We start from the raw sequence: 14,887 nt of genomic DNA on the forward strand, positions 1-14,887 counted from the left end.
GTAAAAACTAATATTCTTTAAATATAGATAACATTGAGTGTAAAAAGGATTTGTATAAGGAAATTTTTTTAAATCCTTATTTGTAGGAAAAAAACGTTAATTAGCAATTTTATACAATGAATACACTCTGTTCTAACATAAACAAATGAGCTTTACATGTATTCTTAATTTTGTATTCTTGATTGAAGGTAAATTTCTCGATTGTGTACGAATACTTTTTGAGCAATCAAACAATATAATTTTTAATTTTCGCTTATTTTTCAAATAATATATATTCTATAATTAATACACATCTTTTTGGTATATATAATTTTAAAAAGCAAACAGTTTATTTTATTACAGTCTATTTCTTTATGAATAAATTGTTCATTGCCCAGCAAGAAATTGTCAGTTAAACGTCGAATTGACGTCAAATCGATGTTGAAATCCATATTGATATTGATTCGATGACTCATTTCTCGTTGGATATTTACTTTTTAAAAATAAAATTTTTTTTTTAATATTTTTTTTCTACGAATACTTTTTGCACTCACTGTATACATAACTATTAAATGTTGCAATCGTGAACAATATGAAAAAATATAGAAATTTTTACAAAATTCGTATATCATATAATAACGTACTAATTTTTGTAACAATTAAAAAATCTCTACATTTTAAGTAATGAATTTTACTTTTGAAATTATTAAATTGACTTTAGGAACTCTCCTTACTACTAAGGAATACATTGTATTCTCTCTTAATATAATAAATACATACAGTTAAATTTGAAATTTAAATTAAATATTTACATTTATAAATAGTACAAAATTTTCTTTCAAGTTATTTTCTGGCGTTGTTTTTTGAGGCTCGAGGCAGATTATTCGACTGTTAGTTACGATATTGATGGAGACTATTGTGTAAATCCAGTGGTCACGTGCCACAGAAGCTAACTCAAAAGACCTCCCTTGGGAAGATATTAAACTTCTGACACAATGTGCCGGGCGCATCTCTGTAGTGTGCTAGGGCGAAACTCATGAAACATGACTGCGAAAATTATATTTAACAGCATTTTGCTCTCCATCGCCATGAGAATTATTTAGATGTTCCATTGTTCCAATTAACGCAACGTAAATATCATGTTGCGTTTACTTTTTTGCTCGTTCTTTGAATTAATAAAATTACATTTACTATCATCTTGTAATAACATACCATTGAAAATTGACAGTTCAATAGCGACAGCCCCGAGCAGAAGAGGGGAACGTCATATCGATTAATGTTACTTTTACTTGTTACTTCACACACAAACGCTCTGTCATAATAATTCTTGTATCTATTTCTTCTCAACGAAATTTTATGTACAGGACAAATTTTAGTGTCAACAAAACATACACTGTATCATTAAACAAACTTTTTTTTATCTTTGTAAGTGAATCGATTTTCTCTTGGAACTGGAATATCGCTGTGCGCGCGTTATGGAAAAGTGATCTCAAAATTAATAACTTTATAGTAGAGCATTTAAGATTTCTAAATTAGGGAACAACGTTTCTATAATCTCACTTTATTTTCATGTTATATTATACTTTTAATTGTAATATATATAAAATTTAAAATGCCTATTACGATCGAAGCTGGATCTTTATTGCTTAAAATAATTCAATCTTGGATTACTAATATACACTATATATGTACTTGCATATATACCATATTGTAGTGTTTTCAAACTGCACGCCGAATTGTTTTTCCGGTCTACAAACGCAATTAAAACTAGTAATCACGAATTAAATTGACAAGCAATTTTAATAATTTGATGCTATCATCAAATTAAAGATGTTAATATCTTGAAATTGTTAATAAATTTATTGTGAAAAATATTACCTCGGCCAGGACTTGAAGCCGGATTTCGTGTATTCCGTACGAGCGTCCTAAGCGATTAGACTACCAAGGCCTTAGCCAAATATATTCTTTGCAATAATCGGTACAATAAGAAACTTTCTTTCTTTCAGGCGACGTAATATAAATAATATTAAGAATCTTTATTTTAGTCCGAAAAAACAATTCGACGCGCAGTTTGAAAAGACTACAATATGGTATATATGCAAGTACATATATAGTGTATATTAGTAATTCAAGATTGAATTATTTTAAGCAATGAAGATCCAGCTTCGACCGTAATAGGCATTTTAAATTTCTCGTATTGATTGTGTTTCTCACATATGCGGTCTAAAATAAAGATTCTTAATATTGTTTGTAATATTTTTAAAAATTATGTTTCTCATGAAAGTTTTTAAAATTTGAAACTTTTAATTTTATATAATTTTATATAATTTTATGTAATTTTATATAATATAATGTAAATTTCATCCTTTATCAAAATTGTGACACTTTTCATAAGCAACCGTGTTACATATGTGTTGTTTTTTTTCATGAAAATATATTAAGCTTTAGGGTAGATATCATTAATTTTATTTTTGATATTAGATTATTTAGTTAAACAATAAATAATAGTTAGACAATAATAAAGAAAAAGAAAACATCAAATTTTTGTTATTGCAGAGTTTATTTGAAGATAAAATTTATTGAGATTGACACTACTTATTTATTTGGATTTATTAAAAAATTTTAATTTAAAATATATTTTGATCGTTTATAATTATAATATTGCTCCAGTCAATTTGACATTTCTGTTAAGAAAACATTAACACGCAACATTTGGAATACTTCGTATAATTTCGCGGCATTTTGTACAATTTCAGTGAATTCACTTAAAAATAACAAATGTATTTTAGTGAATTATATTATAATATAAATATAATATATCATGAATTTAAATAACAAATATATGCCAGCGACATGAACTGAAGATAATATTCTCAATTGAACATTTAGTTTTCTTAAATTTTAGATCAATATTCAAAGGCTTCTAACATCGATTCGAGATCGTCACTCATAAACGCGCGCATAAGTCGAGAAAAATCGAAAGACAGAGCCAAACGAAACTCATTGTGAGCACGTGAAAAGCGTTCGTCTCATTTCCTTCGTGAAATGTCGTTTTAGATTTGTCATTGCGTATATGATGCGCGCTGCAAAAAAATCAACGGCGAAATGGACGTACGTAACTTGACATAGTAGATAACGCGAACGGCCGAGGAAAATATATGGCCCTCCTTATAGCCATGGTCGAAATAAAATACGACAAAAGATTCAAAGAGAGCATTTGGAGAAAGCTCGTTCTACGAGGTTCGTGTGTATGGACTAGGCGCGACACAAAGCAGTTCGAGCTTTTTTAATTGTGTCCCACCGCATCTGCTCTCGCTCTGATATCTTTCTTCCGATCCGTTCTCTTTGCCGTGTTGATTTGAAATCTGCCACTCTATTACTTTTTTATTCTTTATAGAGCAAATTCTCCTTTTCTATTTTTAGCGGCTTTAGAGAGATTTACTCAATCGTTCTGCTTCAGCGCGAAGAGCTTCCAAAATAACCGAGAGATTGGTACATAAATGTCTACGAAAATTGCAAAGATAGCTCATGCTTATATATGTATGACGATATGTACGACTTGTCGTCATTATTTTTCTGTATTTTTATATTTTGAATGTATTCACTTTTCAAGGATGTGATGTGTGTCCCGAAATATTTTTATATATTTTTAGAAAAAATATATCCTTTTTTCTTGCTTTATTTTATCTTGTGTATGTGATATTGATAACCAAATATATCGCAGAAGAAACAATAATTAAATTTTTAATTTCATTTAATCGACGTACACATATGAATCCGTTCTCTATATTTCGATTAATCAATTCTATTTAAATTTTGTATATCAGATTTTCAGTAAAACAGAGTTTTTAGGAGCTGTGAACGCATTAGTAACAATAACTATAATTACATGTTACCATAATTATGATTATTACTTCTATAAAATATTTATAATAATAACTACATGTAGAGAAAAGTTTTCATTATAAATCGCTGGTATAAATCTCCTAAAGAGACACTCTCTTATTTTCCGGAAACTAACTATTATACTTAATACTGATAAAAATGATCTATTTAGATGATTAAAGAAATAAAAACTTATATTTGTGGTTTGTTTCTATATAAAATTAGCTAAAAATGAATTCTATAGATGCGAATATAAAATTCTTACGATTTTCTTTTGCAAATTGCATAATTAAACGATAGTGGCTATACTATTGATAATATTATGTCGTTATGTGTGTATATGTTTGTAGCTTTTAAATCAATTTTATTTATACTTTTTCTTTCTTATTTTTTTATAATACGATTTTAAAATATAAAAATGAGATGAAGCATAAATCGATATATCTATCTGTAAGATAGGTCCCAACTAACTTAATTTTTATAGTGTTGAGTATTATATATAATCTTATTAGGGATCTGAATGCAATCGTGTATTTATATAGAAAAAAATTTGAAAAAAACAGAGAGTTAAAACAGTAAGATAAAACAGTAGAGTTTTATTTCTAGCTTTTTTGAGAAATATTATTTAAGAACAGAGTATGTCGACATTGGTGACTTTTCTCTCTATATCTATATACATAGTTCATCAAATATATAGAATTGACAATAAAAATGATTATTATTAATTATACTTAAATTATAGCGATTACAACAATGTTTATAGCAACAACAATAATTTATAGTTTTAGTATATATCGATAGAATTTATATATTTATTATTATATTGAAAGAAAAGATTGGCTGAATATGGCATAGCATTTTTAATTGGTTGCAGTAACTAATTTTTGATTGCGTTAGCCTATCAAAATTCTATACTGACATTGCGGATAGGCTCTAACGCAATAAAAAATTAGTTACTGCAACCAATTAAAAATACCATGTCTTATTATCTAATTTGTGCAACCAATTTTTTCTTTTAGTGTACTAACATTATAGCAGTACCTATAATTATAATATCATATAATTACAACTATATAACTATGGTAGTATATAATTATCTAATTGTAATCACAAATACTAAAAACTCTTCTTTTAATGTTCCAAAACATGAATTGTGAAAAATTCGTGAGGGCCAATCTCTGAGAGTGTATCGGCTGAAGATTTAAATCAAGGATAGGGTTTCTTAAACACCTTGCATATCCAATACACAGATAGGTGTACTTTACGAAGGAATCGTGTAGTCGGAATCGACTAATTTGAAATTCATACCCGTACTCTCAGCGCTCGTCGCACGAACGAGCTTGACGCCTATTGTCGAGTGCAGGGGAACGAGAGGGATGTCGAGACGTGGAAACGCGGATCTCCGGGGAGTGGGAACACTATTACTTTTTTTTTCTCTCGGTGCAAAACCAATAGCGACTCTGGCGAAATGACGATATAATTTTCTCGTCGCGGAAACGAATTTACGAAACCACGAATAACTGTGGTCCGCATTAGAGAAGGTTCTATGAATTTATCGGCTTGTATGCGCGTCCGTGCGTAAAGTACTTTTATGGCGCGGGGAAACCCAGGACAGGTTTTGGACTTTCAAAGTTCTCGAGCTTCGAAGAAATTCGATATGACTTAATATAATTCCATAATTCGCGCGTCAATTTGTCGGGATATTTATATTATTTATTAATATACCGATATACCGATATACCGATGTAGCATACCGACATGCTATTTCGTTTAAAGTTTAAAAAATCGATTATAAATTCTGTTCATTTTAGATATATCAGAATAATACTTAAAATTTTAATAGGAAAATTATTTGTTTTATAATAGATTTTTTTAAATTAACGAAGATTCAATTTCTTTTTAATTGTATAATCTTAAGGAGAATTTCGAATGATACATGAAAAAGTTAGTTTATATCGATTAATTTTTAAGTCTAAAATTTGTTTATTTAACTCTCCACTGGCCAATTTAATTGTGAATTTTTGTAGGTAAATTTAAATCTATAAAGAATAAGTAAAAATACAATCCGATATCTGTGAAAGTAAAAACTTTCGTTAAAACTTTCACGAGTATGTAAAAGTTTTTTTATACAGTCTGGAATAATATGAAAATCTGTATTGAAATTCAAAGACTTAGGTTACCGACGAAAAGTGCAAAATTGTCGCATAGTTAATCGAGAGTTAATGATTTATTTAGAAGTTCAGTAATAAATAATACGGTAACCGAACCCAATTTGGATCGTTTCCCAAAATGGACCTCTCGCTGTTTGTATATAATTATATGATTAATTTAACAGATGACAGTAGTAATTCGAGCAGGCGATCCGTACGACTTGATTGCATCAATTCATAAATCATATTCTATTTGTGTAGAAAATAGGAAAACCTGATACATCCTGATCATGATGTAATATTCTATAAGTAATTGCTTTCTACAATTATGAAAACGTGGTTATTATTTTCCGTAATTCATGTTATTGTAGCTCTATATTCATACTTTACAACACTATATTTAGTTTATATTTTTGTCGCAATGTTTTGCTTATTATTAGAGAAAAAGAACTTATATGTATAGTGATACCAATGTGGGCTATATCCGAGCACCGAGCACATGTGTAAGTGTGACATTTGTCACAAATATTTTTTTAAGATTGTGCAAAATGCAACTAAAAACGATAAAGGACCTGTTGTCCGAATTGCAAGTAGATCCATAAGTATAGCAAGAAGGAGTTAACACCCGTGTGAAGCCCCCAATATTCAAACATCGATTTTTTTCTTTTTGCATTTGTTTGCTCATCATTTGTTCACAAATGCCCCATTAAAATTTTCGTTTGCTCTCCCTCAGTTAAGTTATGCGCATTTTAATTTTGGCAAACTTCTTGAATTTTTTAAAATTCCGTACTTCTGATTCCTTTTGAGACATAAGCGATTTAAAGAGATACAAACGGGTATAAACGATGCTCTTTCGAATGGCTCTGGCCATACTGTCAAAAAATTACATGTAAAACTACAATTATAATGGGTAATTTTGATACCAACTATTAATATTTATACATTTTACATATACGTATATTTTTACATTTAAGTAAAATTATAATTTACAAATAAAACTTTTCTTTTTTAGTTATAGTAATTAAACGATTTGCAAAAGTAAATTTCCAATTGAAATTAATTTTATAGAAATATTTATACATAATTCGCCAACAAATTATACACAATTTTCTTAAGCTGTTATTGATATATATGAACGTTAATATGTTCTTAAAATTGAGATATCTGTGAATTAACGCAGTGATGTAGGAATAAACGTAGACATCTGGATACTGATAATAAGTATAGGCCGAGGTCTTTTTAGGTACACAATATTTGCACAAACGTAAAAATGGTAATCAAAATAAAAATATAATATCGAAACAAACAAAAAGCACTGTATACGCCCTTGTACGTGAGTTTTACATATAACTATTCATTTATAATGCATATTATGTACATATATATGCATTTATATATTAATATGTATACATATTGACATGCAAATATTTTTTGTTCAATATAATACATGTATATGCTATAATTGCTGATCAAATAAAAAAATTTTTACCACCACTTACTTAAATATTATAACTTTGAATTGCTTTTAATTTATTCGTTAGTGGTAGCTTGGTTTATTGATTTGTTTGCAATAGTGAAGATAACGGGTTAAAACTTGGTGAAAATTTTTCTTTTATAGCTACACACACGCACACACTTTCTTTTATAGATACACCGATTTATAAAATTAGGGATAGATAAATTGGTCATAAAAGAACAATGCAATGTTATATATAAAATTAGCTATCTTAATTGTGATTCTTCATATATGGGACAAACAAAATGAAAATTAAAAATTAGATTACACGAACATAAGATTGACATTAAAAAAACCAATAAATTCTCGTTCGATAGTATCACTTCATCAAATTAACGATTAAATGATCATAATTTTAATTGGGATGATATTCAAGTACTAGACTCAGAACCATCATTTTATAAAAGATTAATATCAGAAATGATTTTTATAAAAAAGCAAGTTGATCCTTTAAATAAGCAGAGTGATACAGAATGTTTGCCTGTTATATATTCTTCTATACTGAACATCACGTCCCCTACGCAACATTAAGTTTACTCCCTCTAGCTTATCGGATATGTTGTATATATAAGTGGCATCTCGAGGTAGTGAGCATATTGGTTAACGATATTTATAACTATTGCAATCTTGTTTTTGACGAATCTGGGTTTCTGGTTATATCCTCAACGTAAGTAATGTATAATTAATTCACTCTTTTTTTTCTGACGATAGTATATAATACAATAAAATGAATTTATTGTTTCATCAGAATTTGGAAATTTGGTGTTCGAGTATCTAGTCATTTTTGTTTAAAATAATGGACACATTGAAAATAATCTCCTAAAGGATAAACTTGTAAAATCCGTACATAATGAACGTTTTTTCACGTTAATTTTTATTTAAATAGCAAGATTCGATCACAAATTAAGTAAATTATCAAATTGTTTGTAATAACAGCTTATATACTAACAAGATACAAATTTCATAATTTAAATTATTAATAGAATGAACAGCGATAACATATTGTTGTAAACTATTTTAATTATTGTAATTAATAATTATACTGAACATGATCTAATTAAGATCCAAACGTCTATATTTTATGGTTCTTTGTACTTTTCATAAATTGATTATTGTTCGTTTTTATTGTTTATGCAATAAAATTATAAATTTATAAAAATAACGTTGGATTACTTTATTTTTTATATTTTTAATTTGTATGGAAAGGGAAAAATATATACGCAGTTCACATTGGGTACATATTTTGCTAAGCTACTCCAAATGTTACCTTTCTTTTAAATCTCTATTGCATCTATATAAATATATGAATGTGACTTATATTTTTTTTTCAATGTTCACAAAGTTCCTTCTTTCGAATGTGATTATTAATTTTTAATTTTGACCTCAGCAAAAAATTAAAAAAATTCTCAAAATTTAGGGAGCTCAAATTGGATCCAGTTATCTTACGTCTAGATAACAATGATTAAATTGATTTAAATTTAAAGATTGATTGTAGTTCTGTAATATATGTAATTATATTATACAGCTTTCTATCAAATCATATAGAAATCCAGTTTAGTACTGACCTATTTAATGGAAATTACTTATTTTGAGAAAAAGCACTAAGTAACAGTTTTTTAATATTTAAAATGAGTAATTAATTACTATCTTTCAGTATTAAATTTTTTATAAGGAAAATTACGAGATTGATAAATATCTCTACTCAAAAAGTACATTAATGACGTATGTAGAGTAGTGGATTGATTTCGTTCTTAGTATTGGCAAAAGATATCATACGTAAAGCTCGATATCCGATTTAATAGTAATTCTGACAATAAGCGTAAGTTCAAAAAGTAGAAAATCACGTAACTCTATTGGTTGGCTAATAGAAAAAAGAATATATAAGAATATAAAAGAAAGAGAGAGTGCGCCAGAATGTTCGAAACGCTCTTGAACGAATCAGTGAGGCGAAGCAGGGAAACGGGAATATATATGTTATCCAAGGCATTACGGAGCAAGAAGTTCATTTCTCATTGAAATACCGTCATATTTTCAGCCCGCCCGCGTAACGTGAACGCCGAATCCACGATTCGATGCCATTTCGCTGTCGCTAAGTAGTAAATGTGAAAAATGGAACATTTTTATAGGAAGAACGGACCCGATGCCTCGATAGATCATACTTCCAAAGAGCGTTACTATGAGCAGATTCGTATGAGAGATATTTTAATTTCTATATATATACAATATATATATATATATTCAAATTATTGATAATATTTTTGATAATTATTTGATAAATTTATTGATATAGACAATATTTTAGCGGGTTGTATTTATGGCAAAAAAATTATATTACTGCAATGCGTACGAATGTTGTATTATTTATAGTTTCAAAATGCTTTATTTTTTTTAGTTATTGATGAAAAATGGGACCTTTTTTATTCATATATTTATTTACATTTGTGCACTGTCATTCAGATTAGGACTTTTGCATATACAAAAAACATTTTCGATATAATGCTTACTGTTAATTAAGAACTAAAAATACACTACCCCTCATAATTTGGAAATGTTTGCAATTTTTTCGCATTTCATATAAACTTAAATATCTCGGTGGAAAGGAGAAGGATCCATAAGGGTTGATTTTCATCCCATCCAAATTTTGTTCAAACTCATGAAAATATATTCTTTAAAGTCAATTATATTCAATTTAAGTAATTTTAATTTTAGCTTAAACAGAACACACACACACACACACACACACACAGTAATGTTTTCATATTTATTAAAAAATTAATATTTTGAATACCACATGTTTTATTAAAAAACCTAAAAAATCATGGTAATTGTGTTAGAAAATGATCTGAATCATTGACCTGACCTTGGACAACACCACCCAAACTAATAAGATTAGTAAATATATCTTTTTAAACTCTACAACTTTTGTCTAAAAAATACTTTGTTGTAAAACTTATATTTTTCGAGATATTCAGGTGTTCAACTTTTTTGGGACACCCTGTATAAGAGCATCGACATCAAATGTGTAAAAAGAATTGAGAACATTCTCAATTCCAGAATGAAAAAAGAATAAATTTTCATAAGTTTGAACAAAATTTGGATAAGATCAAAATTAGCCCTCATTGAACCTCCTCCTTTAACAGATAAGCATTTTAAAATAGATTTTCTAAGCTTTAAAATTTTTTAAAATTGCTACGATAATTTTGTTGCAAAAATATCGAATTTTTTATAAAATTTGTTAAACACTCGAAAAAGTTTTTAAAAAAAATTGGAAAAATTTATGGAACTTAAGCATTATAATCAATGTTTTTTCTCTTCTGCTTCTTTTTGTCAATTTATTACTTTCGAAGTTGGAAAACATTTTCGAAAAATTAAGTTTTTATACAATAAAATTTCAATTTTGTTTAATGATATTCCATTCAGGTAAAGTGCTTCAAAGAATAATAATATTGACAAAAATGTCAATTTTCAATTTTATGTAATTTAGGAACAAAACATCATAGAGACATTCAAATGCCAGTTTAAAGCTCTATTTTTCTCCTTTAAAATGCATTTTTAAAAACTTCTATGCAATTTTTTTTTCACTGATAACTTAAATTTTTTGTAAAATGTGAGAAAATTACAATTTTTTAACTTTATTTACCTTCATAAATTTGCAATTATTTTGCAAATTTAGTATTGCAAAAGAGTAATTTCAACAAAAGATAAATAATATAATTAAAATACCTAACATTGATTTTTTTTTGTTTTGCCACGCTACCTCACAAATGAAGAAAATAGATAGAAGAAAAGAGATTAAATAGATGTAGGGACTGTGGAATATCACGATGTCTTGTATAATTTCTGCTGCATTTTGAAAGCAATCGTCAAAAACTTTACTGCAGTCTGCTTACATGTTACAATATAGTCACCGGTTATTAATATTTATTGCGTAAAGCTGCATTTCAGTTTTGAAAATATGTTTGTTCTTTTTATGAAAATTGTTGAAAAATATGTTGGTATCAATTTTTTGTAACTTTTCATTTGTAAAAATCTTGAATATGGTTTTCAACGACATAATTCTAATATCTAGAAGTTTGATAATAAATTATATGTACGTATTTAACGTATGAAGCTAAACTAATTAGTATTGTTTGCCCTTCTAGTCTATAATAGTCATACATTTTTTCTCCTCCTCAGTTGTTTGTATAAATTACGTTTGTTCTGTATACCTGATCGCGAAGAACTTTTATCTGTAGTAGTGCTGAAATTTATTTGCAATTTTCAGCCGATTTTCAGTTTGGATTTCATCCCTTACCTCACCAATCCACGCGCAGTCTAAATGCCGATCAGCGGAGGTTGGTGAGGTAAGGAACGGGAATCAAACTGAAAATCGGCTGAAAGTTGCAAATAAATTTCAGCACTGCTACAGATAGAAGTTAATAAAGCATTGATCTATAATTGGCATAATATCACTCTATGGTTAACAAACTTGTACCAAGAGTCATTATATTATATAAATATCTACTGACTTATTTCAATAAAACAAAATGATATTCTATACGTCCTTTATTAATAAGCTGTCTTTTTAAAATAAGCGCCTTAAAAATATCTACAAATTGAATTCCACGGAAGTTCCAAGAAAAACTTTTCTAAGTTTTAAATTAATAAAATTCTATCACAAAAATTTTTTCAAAAAAATTTGATCTTTTTGTTGCTATTTAAAACATTTTCTTTTTAATTTATGTTACAATTTTCCAGGTTTTTTGTTGATATTTGAAACAAAATTTTTTAATTTATATAGAAATTCAACCCATGAAATTAACATTTACAAAAAAAATGCCATTTGAATTAAAATTTTGTCTAGTTTTTGCCAAATTATGACAAAAACAAAAAAACATTTTTTTAATTATAACGTTTGATATAATTATTCTCTTGCAAGTTTGCATTATTTTCTCACAAAATCTTTAAAAATTACATGTATAAAAAGTTTTTTTTTTAATTATGTAGAACAGGGCTTTTTTTAAATTTAGACATTTTTTAATTTTGTAATTAAATATTTAATTAAACTCTTCTTTCTTGTTGCATCCATGAAACGATCGCGCGCACATGGACATGCATATGGTTATATTCTCTCAATTGCATCTATATATCTGTCTTGCTTGTCATTTGGAATGCAATGAAATGTTTAATTAAATCGCACAATAACCACCTGATATAATATCGCTAGTATTAGCAGAACTGCCAATGCGATTGTTTAATGCGGTTACAGAAAGTTTGACAGATATCCAGATGCTATCGTTGTCCTGTTAAATTTTCTCGGTGTCGCTCGTTTGCAATATGAAGACCTACTTTCGTGTGACATTGGATGTCGGATCTTTTCAATTTTGCGATCTATCTTAGAAAGAATAATAGTCTAAAATGTTCTATTTCCTATTGTTTAAATTTAAATTTATATAATTTAACTGATACCTTTTAATTGTTTTTAATTGCTAAAAATGAGATGAGGATATAATCATAGATAGATAAATTATAGTACTGACATATAATATCAGTAAAGAAAGGGAGAAAATTATTATCTCGTTTTATTAAAATAATTTAGTTAATACTCATGTTACATAATTATTTTTGACACGAACCATATAGTGATATCAATTATGCTATACTAAAAGAAAAGATTGTCTGCTGCAACAAATTAGATAGTAAAATAACATTTTTAATTGGCTGCAGCAGTCAATTTTTGATTGCGTTAGCTTATCCGCAATGTCAATATAGAATTTCGATAGGCTAACGCAACCAAAAATTGGTTGTTGCAATCAATTAAAAATGTTATGCCATATTTTACCATCTAATTTACTGCAGCAGTCAATCTTTATTTCAGTGATAAGTAAAAGTTCTTCGAGAGAAAATGAACATAATTTACAATAAATTAAAGAATGAAAAAAGTTGCAATATTATGGCCTAGAAAAGGAATATAAAATACTTCCAGTAATAAAAAATGGATTAAATAGATTGAAATTTTTATTTTAAGCCTATTGAATCCAATTGAATAAAAATAAACTTTTTTTATTCTCTTTTTATCTTATTTTTTTTTAAACTTATTTATTTAGTTCTCGTTATTGTGTTCCATTGAATCCAATTGTATAAAAAAAGAACTTTTTCTTTATTAAATTGGATTGAATTGGATTGAATTGGAGATTCATTTGGATTGAAAAACTGCATCTCTTATTCAGAATTTTAAATTGAGCAGTATACATGATGCACAAAAAAAGTTAATATTACTTTTATATTAAAAGGCATAGATGGGCTTCATACAAGTCCTATAAATGAATAAAAATACATTTTCGGACTGAAAAAGATTTATTTTAACATTCGCGAATATGTACTTCTGAAAATCTGAATCCATTTCGATCCATTTCAATCCATTCTTGTTTACTAGATTACGACTATTATATACAATTCTTATATTGCATAATTTTTACATCGGTTACACATTTCGTTACTAAATTTGATTAAGTTATATCATTTGAAAGCCACATTCATATTCTCTAACAAGAAGAGGCTACGCTCTGCTCTTTACCGATTTTGATCAAACTTACAGCAATGTTAGAGGAGTCTACCAAATGAACACTTGTAAAGCCGTTCCCGCTAATGGGGCTTAGAAGCCGAGTAATGAGCATTTAAAAATATACCAAAAAATCTGAAAACAGTCTAATATCCCGGAAAGTATGCATTTTTGAGAAAAATGTCTCAGACAAAAATGATAGGGTTTAATAAAATGTATTTACTGGTTTTTTATTGGTTTGACTTTGGATAACATCGCTAAGGTCAAATCAAAGTTGATGATGCCTCCCAAGGTCAAACTAATAAAACCAGTAAATGCACGTTATTAAACCCTATCATTTTTGTCTAAGACATTTTTCTCAAGAATGCATACTTTCCGAGATATTAAACTGTTTTCAGATTTTTTACTCGGCTTCTAAGCCCCATTAGCGGGAACGGCTTTACAGGTGTTCATTTGGTAGGCTCCTTTAACATTGCTGCAAGTTCGATCAAAATCGGTGAAAAGCAGAGCGTAGCCTCCTCTTGTAAATTAGACTGAAGTTGCACAATTAATAACAATCCAGGGGTGCGATTCCCATCTAAATGCTCATCAGGTATCATTTCATATAGGGTCGTTAGCAGTTACAATGAAACCAATGTTTAGCCAACGATATGTCAATTGACGCTAAAGGTTCTATCAATTAGTACTGGGCGATCATTAGCAAATGACTTGCTGACAAATGACTTGCGGGCAAAATTCTGTTAAGCAATACTAGGCCATTACTGGCAAATTACTGGCTAAAATGACTGTACCAGTACTATTTGCCAGTACTGAGTC

This window comes from Trachymyrmex septentrionalis, unplaced genomic scaffold (assembly GCF_001594115.1).
Source record: "Trachymyrmex septentrionalis isolate Tsep2-gDNA-1 unplaced genomic scaffold, Tsep1.0 scaffold108, whole genome shotgun sequence".
In the NCBI taxonomy this organism is placed as follows: domain Eukaryota; kingdom Metazoa; phylum Arthropoda; class Insecta; order Hymenoptera; family Formicidae; genus Trachymyrmex; species Trachymyrmex septentrionalis.